Source organism: Aphelocoma coerulescens, chromosome 1A (genome assembly GCF_041296385.1).
Source record: "Aphelocoma coerulescens isolate FSJ_1873_10779 chromosome 1A, UR_Acoe_1.0, whole genome shotgun sequence".
Classification (NCBI taxonomy): Eukaryota; Metazoa; Chordata; class Aves; order Passeriformes; family Corvidae; genus Aphelocoma; species Aphelocoma coerulescens.
The window spans coordinates 12156429-12165851 of NC_091014.1; the positions used below are offsets into that span (position 1 = coordinate 12156429).

A 9423-nucleotide genomic window follows, 5' to 3' on the forward strand; every position below is an offset into this window, starting at 1 on the left:
ACACAATCCAGCTCTGGTCCTAAAATGATTAAGACACACAGCTGGACACTCTTGGAGCCCAAGGCCAGCAGATCAGAGCAGTGGTCACCTGGCTCTGAGCACAGGGAACACGAACAGAGCGCTGCCTGTTCAGCTGGGACACACCGGGCACGTGAGAGCAACCAAATGCATGGGCTGTGTTTCTCTGCTGCTTTACTCGTTATAGATAAATATTGACAGCACTGCACATGGTCACCCTGTATCAGCCTCCAGCATGGTGACTATGTGGTGACCTGCTAGAGAGGCAAAACCCTCCCAACAATGGGGATTACAAAAAAAGTTTCTGCTCACTTATCTTTCTTCCAAAGCCCATCACTCACAAGTCCTATTTCCAAAGTCAGGTAGCAACTGTTCAAGTTAAAGACTATTTCTGAAAGCAAGACTGTGCCTTTTTGCATGAGTAAGACCAAGCCTACTCTGTGTTTGTCATTTCCCCAGCAAGGGTGAGTGGCTGCTCAGGCCCTGAAAACCTAATTTTCTGTCCAATTTTTTTTTTTTTTTTTTTTTTTTTTTTTTTTTAATGGAGAAGGGAAGTGTAAGAAATTAGAAGAGTAGGAATTTATGGAGGCAGGAGTGTATTTGAGCACCTAAATTGCTGAGCTCACCAGCAAGAAATTAAATTGACCTGAGGTTTTGCTGTGCTTTGGTATTCATTTTTTGGTGTTTTTATCAATATCTTAGGTTTGGACATATGCTTTTAAAATTTTTTTCAAGGCTGTGTTCATTACTAAACAAAAGAAAATTCAGGTTCATACTATTTTCAGTTATTTGATTTATGCAAGGTTTTCCAGCTGATTTACAGCATGAAGTACCTGAGTAATGTATAGTAACATTGTTCTCCCCATTCATTTTATAACACACAACTTTATGATTTTATTTCTTGAGATATGTTTGCATTCATGCTGCGAATAACACACAGTCCTGGGGAGGCAAAGCAGTATTCGTATATATTTAGCAGGCCCTATTTAAGTTAATATAAAATCACTGTTCCTTGAGATTACATCGGAAAGAAGTTTTATTGCCAATGTGGAGGTATGAAGGTACTATTGTGTGGGCACAAAGCAGTATAATAGCTATTTCTGGGAAAGCAAATGGCAATCCTAATGTATAATCTCATTAAAATACCAAAGCAAATTCATTGAGGCTCCTGAAAAGTAACATCATAACGCCATTAAAATGTGAGGTTACTGAAAAGCAGGACATGACTTTGACAATGATGGTTATTTCCACACATGATAGTGGGGAGCTGCCATGCCAAATGCTGTTCCCTGTGGTTTGTTGGCCTTCCTGGATTTTAGCTGTACAAATGCAGGTGTCTGCTACCAGATACTACATCTATATGTAGAGTTAAATTACATCTCTCATTTTCAATTGTATGCAATACCATTTTTGACTATCTAAAAAATGCTTTGTGCTGTGTATGCTTTTTAGCTTTGCTGTGCCTGAATGTTTTATTGGAACTCGGGTAACTTGAGAGTTACTGGGTAGTAAATGCAATAGTGAGGGTATTTAGATGTGGGGTTTTATATTATTTTTCAAATAATGGCCTATGGTGCAACTATTATTGTCTAATTATTCCTTTTTGAAGGCTATTTATCCTTTGCTACAGATTAACCTTGCAGGTTTGAAGCATTTATGAAAATAAACCTGTGATTTCAGAAGGGGACCACACAACTTTTTTTATGTATGTATTGCAGAGCAGAAATTATTTTCATACATTCCCTGTCTAGTTTCAGTTCTGATTATTGATTTGAATGGGTTTTTGCTTAAAGTTGATCTCTTGGTCATAATGAGTAATATTTGTCATTTGGTCTTGAGTCATGATGGTCTTCTATTAATATTTCATCTATATCTAGGTCATCAGTGTCTGCAGCCATCCATTGGCCACAACTTTTCTGCTTTCACAGTAGTTCTGATCATTTGAAATGTGTTTCCTTGAGGAGAATTCCAGTCTTAAAAAAGTCCCTAGTTAAAACTCATGACTCAGGGTTTTTACAGTGTTCAGATCTTTAGGGATACTGAGCCACATATTGCTGATTCAGTAGCACATGAATTTTGTAGTGTTCAAATTACTGTCTAAAGATGTACAAACAAGCATTTGGTCCAAAAGATTGAATCACTGCATCTGCCTTAAATACTCAGGTTTCCTATCTAAACACAGTGAGATACCTCTCAGAGTGAAATTCTCAAAATCTTTAAGATGACACCCATATAAAGCCTATAAAGCCTATATAAAGTAAATATTTCCTAACAGGGCTATTCAGCTTCCCACACCCAGTGAGGAGCTGCCCAGAACCAGTGGGATAGGGAGCTCAAGAAGGAAATGGTCTGAACTATACCCAGGCAACTACCCTGCACAGGGCAGCCTGAAATCCAGACTTGCTTTACCAGACTGTTAATTTAAGTTGTTTTTCTCCAGTCATGGAAGACAGAGGTAACAGTGATTATCTGTAAAAGGCAATCTGGTTTTCAATGCCTTTTGCACTGATGAGGGCTGGGAGCAAGCAGGTTGGTGTTTATAGATGTTGACAAGTAAGTTCCCCCCTTATTTCCATGAAATTAATTACCTACAGACTTTCTAATCTCCATTTAGGTGATGTGAAAAAATAGTCTGATTGCCAGTCCCATTTATTTAAACACTTTGGAAATCACTGCCATATGTCGACATGTATGTACAAGCCCTGATTTTGAACACATAATTTTCTCTCATCCTTAATGTAGCTAAATGCTTTTGCTTTCCCAATCTCTGAGCAGACTGAGAGCTGTTTGCTGCAAAATCCAATTCTCTACTGCTTGAGACTAAGGCTAATTCAGGGACCATCTGTGTGTACTTATAACTTAAATCATTCCTTTCATTGTGCTTTATATTGTGCTTGTCAAGCTTCAGCTTCATTCTCAGTGGTGTTGCCTGTTTACCTAGTTTTGCCTTTTCCCAATGGAGCTTATCACATTCCTTCTGAGCTTGCACATAAATAATTTTGAGACAGCACCATATTTTACAAGTTTCCGCATTTTGGTGAACGGCACAAAAAGGGCAGTTTCTGCACAGCGAAATTGCAAAGGACACTGTGCTGGAATTGCTGCCCATCCTGCCAGTGTTCTCTCTCACTTGCACAGTGCTGCCCCATGAAACATCCCACAGCAAGGTGTTATTGCCACCCTACACAGAGGCAGGGCAGGGGAGGAGGCTGTTCCACCTCAGCCTCCCTGATGTCCATGTATCCTTGTTCAGATCAGCGAGGAGGAGCTGGTGTCTGGTAGGACAGTGGCTGGCACCTTGAAGAGTCCACTGAAGATTCATGTGACACACCAAGCACCTCCTGATGGATGACTTCTTTCAGAGAGCATGACTAGAGCACAGAGAGAGATAATTAGCTCTAAGGTAGCTGTCTTAAGTACCAAGAGCAATGATGCCTGAGGCTTCACTGCAGCTATATAACCATTTGCCAAACACTGTTGCTGTGAGTATTCTGTACATCTAAGCCAGATGCACTTAAGGTACTGCAGGCAGATCAGCTGCAACCCTTATGCACAGGCATGTGAGTGCTCTCTAACTTGCTTTCTGTACATTCACCATCTTTTCAGAGATGTCAATATCTCTTATTATGCCCAACCACTCATAGGAGGTATAAAGGGTCTGTGTTTCTGATGAGGGATTAATCTCCCTGAACTCCAGTTCTCAAGTGTGTGCAGCTGGAGCTGCAGCACTGGCTGACATTTCTACAGCACCCTGCTCTGTCACCAGCTCATCAGGTTTTATCATACAGCTTGTCAGTCTCTGGGGATTTTTCTGAAAGTTCTAGTTCTCCTGTGACTTTAAATTTTCCATAGTGTGTTGTGGAAAATGTTTCATCTACAGCCACAAGCACTGGAAAGGAAAGAAAAGACTAACATCTATAATTACTAATGCCACATGGTTTTTAAAAGCCTCAATTACAATTACCAAAAGTTGATCACTGCTAAATGTAGCCCCCAATCAGAACTGGAGACAACTTTGGCAAGCAGCACATGCCATAGTTACTGTCAGCTGCCCAACTGCAGGGATGTCTATGTCTTCTCATCCCAAATATTAGTGTCCTCTGAGGAAAGGAGCTGAAGGACTCAGCAGCATTACAGGAGTCTGCAGGTAGAGAAAGGAGGAAGCAAAAAGTAATCAAAATGAGAAACAAAAGCACTTCATGTCAGGTGTGTAAGATACAAAAGAGGAGGAAAGGGAAAAATGACAAACCTACAGGTTCTCTGAGAAATGGAAGATTGTAAGCAGTGCGTGAAGGTTGCAAGGAGAGGAAACAGCAAGGGAGGAGCACAGAACAGAAACGTGGGTAAGTCCCTACCTTTTAGGCAGAACCATCAATGTACCAGTTCCCATCTGAGTCTTCATCCTCTCCTGTGGGGTCTTGATGAACAGGAATCTGCCAGATGGTGATCTGAGGTGAAGGAAAGAAACATCCCCTTAAACATCTGTCCAGGGACATTTTGCACTTGGAGAGAAGGGACAATCAGGAGAAATCCTTTGGGTGAAGGAAGGAAACAGTGACAAGGGTTTACAGGGTACTTCTCTCATGTATTTACACTGCACATACATTGCAACTGAACCTGTGCCTCTGTCTCTGCACAATGTCAAGCATATTTCAAGAGCTGCACTCAAAAAAAAAAAAAAAAAAAAGGGAAATATAATGAGAAAAGGAACTGTGGGTTCTGTGTACCCAAGAAACTTGAGACAATCCCACTGAATAATAATTTATCTATCTTTAAGTGTTTCATTCCCACAATATGTTTCTGTGTATCTTCAGCTGTCTTAAAACCTGAAAGGTGATTTTATGGAACACAGATTTTTAGGTTTGGGGTTTTTTGTAGACATGTATAGAGGCATATAAATGTGTGATGAATGCTCCACCAGCACCCTTTTTCATTTTAAACTCACTGATTTTCTGTTGTGCAGATTTCCTTTGCAGTTTTCTGGGAAGAACCAGAGACAAGCCATGAAAGGCAGAGGCATGGTGCAGGGAGCAATACTCTTTAAAAAAAGGACATAAAAGACAATAGAAAATTAGATACAGGAAACAGAGAAGAAGGGGGTAAAATGTAAAGAAAAAGAAATGAAGACCAAAAAGAACTACTTATCTACACAAAGTTAAGTATATCCTAAGAAACGGTAATTTTTTAAAACAAGTTCCACAATATTTCTGTACATAAAAATATATCTGCTACTGCACAATTCTGCCAGAGGGCTATATGAGCCTGCAAATGCTCATTCTCTTCTAAGCAAATCTTCTCTTAAATATTTTTTTTTATCTCATCTCTGTAATGGGTGCAAAAAGTCAGCAAATTGTGAGGTGTATTACTTAATGCATCTTCCTTCAGTATTTGAAAACTGCATTTGTACAATATTATGTGTACTTCTAGGACCTTGATCCTGCATTTTGTCATTAAAAAAGAAAACTAGGAACATGAGTAGTATTTTCTGACATGTGGTATAATACATTCTTTGACATAAATATTGTTCCTAAGAGCTAAGAGTCAGCACATAAATGTGCTGGTTTTTGGTAATTCTGATTGTGAAACATGGCCCCCTGCCAGACAGAGCTTTTGTCTCAGCAATCACAGAGAACTGCAGGATTACCAAAGCTTTCCAGGCTTCCTAAAAAATTTTAAGCATCATATGGTCTTCCTAAATAAGTGTACACTTATTAAAGAAAAGATAACCTACATAAAACTAGAGGGTATTGCAGTGTCTTGACTGGAGTTATGCAACCCTCACTAGAGGGACGTTTCTCTTAACTTCATTTTCATGCATTTTTCAGCAATGGAAAACAATGAGGGAAATGTATTAACTATCTGTAAGTTGTTAAGAGGAGCTTACAATGTTCAGTGTTAATGTGTAACACAGTTCTTATTATGAGGTAAATGCTAATAACCTACAATGCACTCACAATGCCACTGTGTACTCTGCTTATGTGAGATAATTATAGCAAATGGGAGAGTTTTCCACAGGAAAGGGTTGTTTGGATCATCTCCTCTTAGTACACAGCTGTACTTTTAAAGTCTATGTATTGTGGCTTTATTTCCTTAGATAAATTAGTAATAAATAAATCCATCACTTACTTGGGTTGTAACCTTAGGAAATCTCTCCTGCCTTCACTTTTCTTATCTTTTTAATATGCTTTATCAATCTCATTAGATTTCCAAGTCAGGGATTATCTCATGACATATTTTGCTCTCAGCCATGGCTCAGTAAAAAAAGACCTTGATCTCATTTAGAGTCTGCTCACTACTGTAATATAATGTTAATAAAGAGTTCAAAATAGTAATACTTCTGTTGCTGTCCTTGAAGACTATTCCATAGACTAATACTCAAAGGAAGTAGACTTCAATCAAAGGAAGTTTTCTTTTTCTCATGTATTATCACAGCCTTTTCTTTCTCTGCATAACTCTTATCTGCTCTCAGCTGTTCTGCTCAGTGCTGTCCTGAACAATCCTTATCTACCTCAAAAGCCCACTCATCAAAGATTTATAAATTAGATGAATGTTTCATCACCTCTTAAGTTAAATACACAGATTTCCCTTTCTAACCTTTCTTCAAATCCCCCTCAGCCCCTGGATTTCATTTTGTGGTTTGCCTTTGGCCATCCAGTATTTCATGCAAAGGTACCCTTTTTCCTACAGACAGCACAAACAAAATATCACCAGGAAAATTTATGGCCCTAAAAAATTGCTTCACAAGACCTGAAATAGCAAAGCATTCTTATTAATCCTGCATGTACCATACTACAGGAAAGTAACATGGTTCCCCAGTGACAGACCATAAACCATGCTCCTACCAGTTTTAGTACCTTTCTCAGTACAGCTTCCATGTTTAAATTTTAAAATAAATGTTAGATATTTAAAGCAAAAGGATTCCTTTTGCCCTTCAGATGTTTAGCCAGTCATAAGGCACAACAGGAACTCCTTTGCCAGCACCAACATCCAGCTCTCGTGCTGCTGGTGCCACAACTGATTACACTTTACAGAAAATGAGAACTGCTAGCAGCAGGTCCTGGAAGGCTCAGCCTTCTCCCACCTTTTAAAGGCTTTGATTCAAAATGTGATTCACAGCTCCTATATGATTTTTTTCTCCTGTAGATATACATTTGAAACAGTATGACAAGCAAAAAAATGTTTGCTTTTCTTTTGGGGGATATGAATACAGCACACATATTTCAAATAAAATAACTCAAAACACTGCATTAAGTGATGGACTTTTTCTCACACAGAGCTATTCTTTCAAGGTCAAAATCTGTTCGCTGTGAAATCCAGAGGGTATTCACAATTGATTGCAGTGGTATTGGGATATTACATTAAGGTCCACGTTCTCTCCTCAGAACTTAGCTTTCATATATGCAACAAAGTCAGTGGTATGTGTGTGGCATTGTATTTTGCAAACTTTCTCATGATTCACAGTATTATTTTTGTAACTCCAAGTTAGAGCTGGAAAAACATGAACAAACTGTAAGAGAATCCATCTGCCTGAAATATTTAGTGAACAGTCACAACCTATCTAAAAAGCAAAATGACAGGAAAAGCAGGTTCATTTTCTTGTAGGGTCATTTGAGTAATCTTCAGTTACTTTTGCTTCCATTCTGTTTTCCTTTATTCCTTTCCTTCTCACACGGCATCCTCCAGTCTCTCTCTTCCCTCCTCCCATTTCTCCCATCTTAATCCTTACATAAGGCTATAAACACCCTTCTGCTCTTAAGATACATGGACATCTTTGTGTTTCAAAGCACATTTCTGCTGAATAGAATGTAATGTTCTGATATAATGCAATAATGCTTTTTGTGAATATTATCTCAAATTTTTAGAGAGTCAAGCTCTGGACAGCTTCACCTGAACAATTTTTGTGCTCATGATTGCACTAGGGATGGGGAAGGTTATAAAACTAACACAGTGACTGTCAGAAGTGTTCAGGTGCCCAAGCAAAAGTGTCGAATGTTGAGATAGCCTGGGGCATCTGAGACATCCCCTCAGTGGTAGCAGACACAATACAGGAACCCTGCAACCTCCTGCTTGTATTTGGTCAACTGAATGAAGCCACTTTTCTTTGAAGATGAATTGCTGAAGGAGCTCTGTTCCCAGAATTAAGTAGGTCTCTGATGGCTATAGCCATTCTATAAGGGAGCTTAGATGCCATAGATGTAATATGAACACCTACATATACATTTTAGATTATATGCCTTGGTTTAGAGCCAAGTTTCATTCACATGGTTTCAACTGGCACAAGCAGAACTGTGACCATTATCATATAGATCCAAAAAATTTCTCGTTAGTTGGTCACAATTTTGATGCCAAAGCAAGGTGGGTGTCTCAGAAGATTAAAAAAACCCCAGCCCAAAACAACAAAACCCCAACAATCACTTCAAAAGGAAAGGAGTGTCTATAGTCAGTTTCTTTATACACAACCAAAATCATACCAGACCAGTTAAAGTATAGGAATCATCTAATATCTTCAATCTGCCATGCTGAAATCTGTGCAGAGGATGATCCTTATCCAGAGCAGGAATAAAGCATCTCACTTTGACACAGCACAAACTGTAATTCCAAAGACTTCTAAGTATTAGCAGATAATCTGATGCTAGAATAAAGTAATTACTATTAATCTTCTACTTGATATATAGGGGCTGAAATGTGTGAGAAATTATTGCCTTTCTGAGCTTGAGACTTTAGTGTAAATAGCCTTTTAAAAAATAAACTTCCATTATTGCAGTGCAGAAAAACTGACTGGCTTTAGTGAACTCTAATGCAAAGATTTTGGTTCCATGCACCAATTAAAGCTTGTTTGGAAACATGGTGTTTTATTAATACAAAAGGGCTAGATTAAAATCAATACTGTAACTGATATTAATTTTCAAGAGGAGAAGCATGTATTTTATCTATTGCATAATGGAGATTAACTGGCTACAGACCTTAACAACAACTAGACCAGAAATCCTTGACAGGCAGCAACACCAGCTCATGATTCAATCTCACACTGCTGCTATGGAAGATTCAAATAACTGCAGATGACAGAAGGGTCTTGAGACAGAAAAACCTTCCATGAAGTTTTTACATAGTGGCCATTTCTCAGTCTTCATGCCAGAGTAAGCTTTGATGCTCTGTGTTCTTGATCCTGCAAAGTGCTGAGAAATCTGAAATAATGCTTAATCGAAGGCAACTGGAAGTGTTTAGGGTTTCATGTACTTCTGATTTACCTGCACAAAGTGTTGGGGAAAAGTGCATAATAAAAAATGCTGGCCGGGTTGATGCATGAACAATGTCTTCTTCAGTAAAGTAGAAATGTGGCATTTATACACAACAGACAAAGAGCCCTTCTGATGAGATAAAAACACTGACTCTAATATTTTACGA

At 38.7% G+C, this 9423-nt stretch overlaps 1 long non-coding RNA gene across 1 annotated transcript; it reads right to left on the bottom strand.

Annotated features, from left to right (window-relative positions):
* Positions 1-4003: 4003 nt before the first annotated feature.
* Positions 4004-5053, bottom strand: LOC138104576 (uncharacterized). Its single transcript, XR_011148124.1, has 3 exons — positions 4964-5053; positions 4374-4466; positions 4004-4159 (listed from the first exon to the last, which is right to left on the bottom strand). It is a non-coding gene; the product is annotated as an uncharacterized lncRNA (long non-coding RNA).
* Between the last annotated feature and the right edge of the window lie 4370 nt (positions 5054-9423).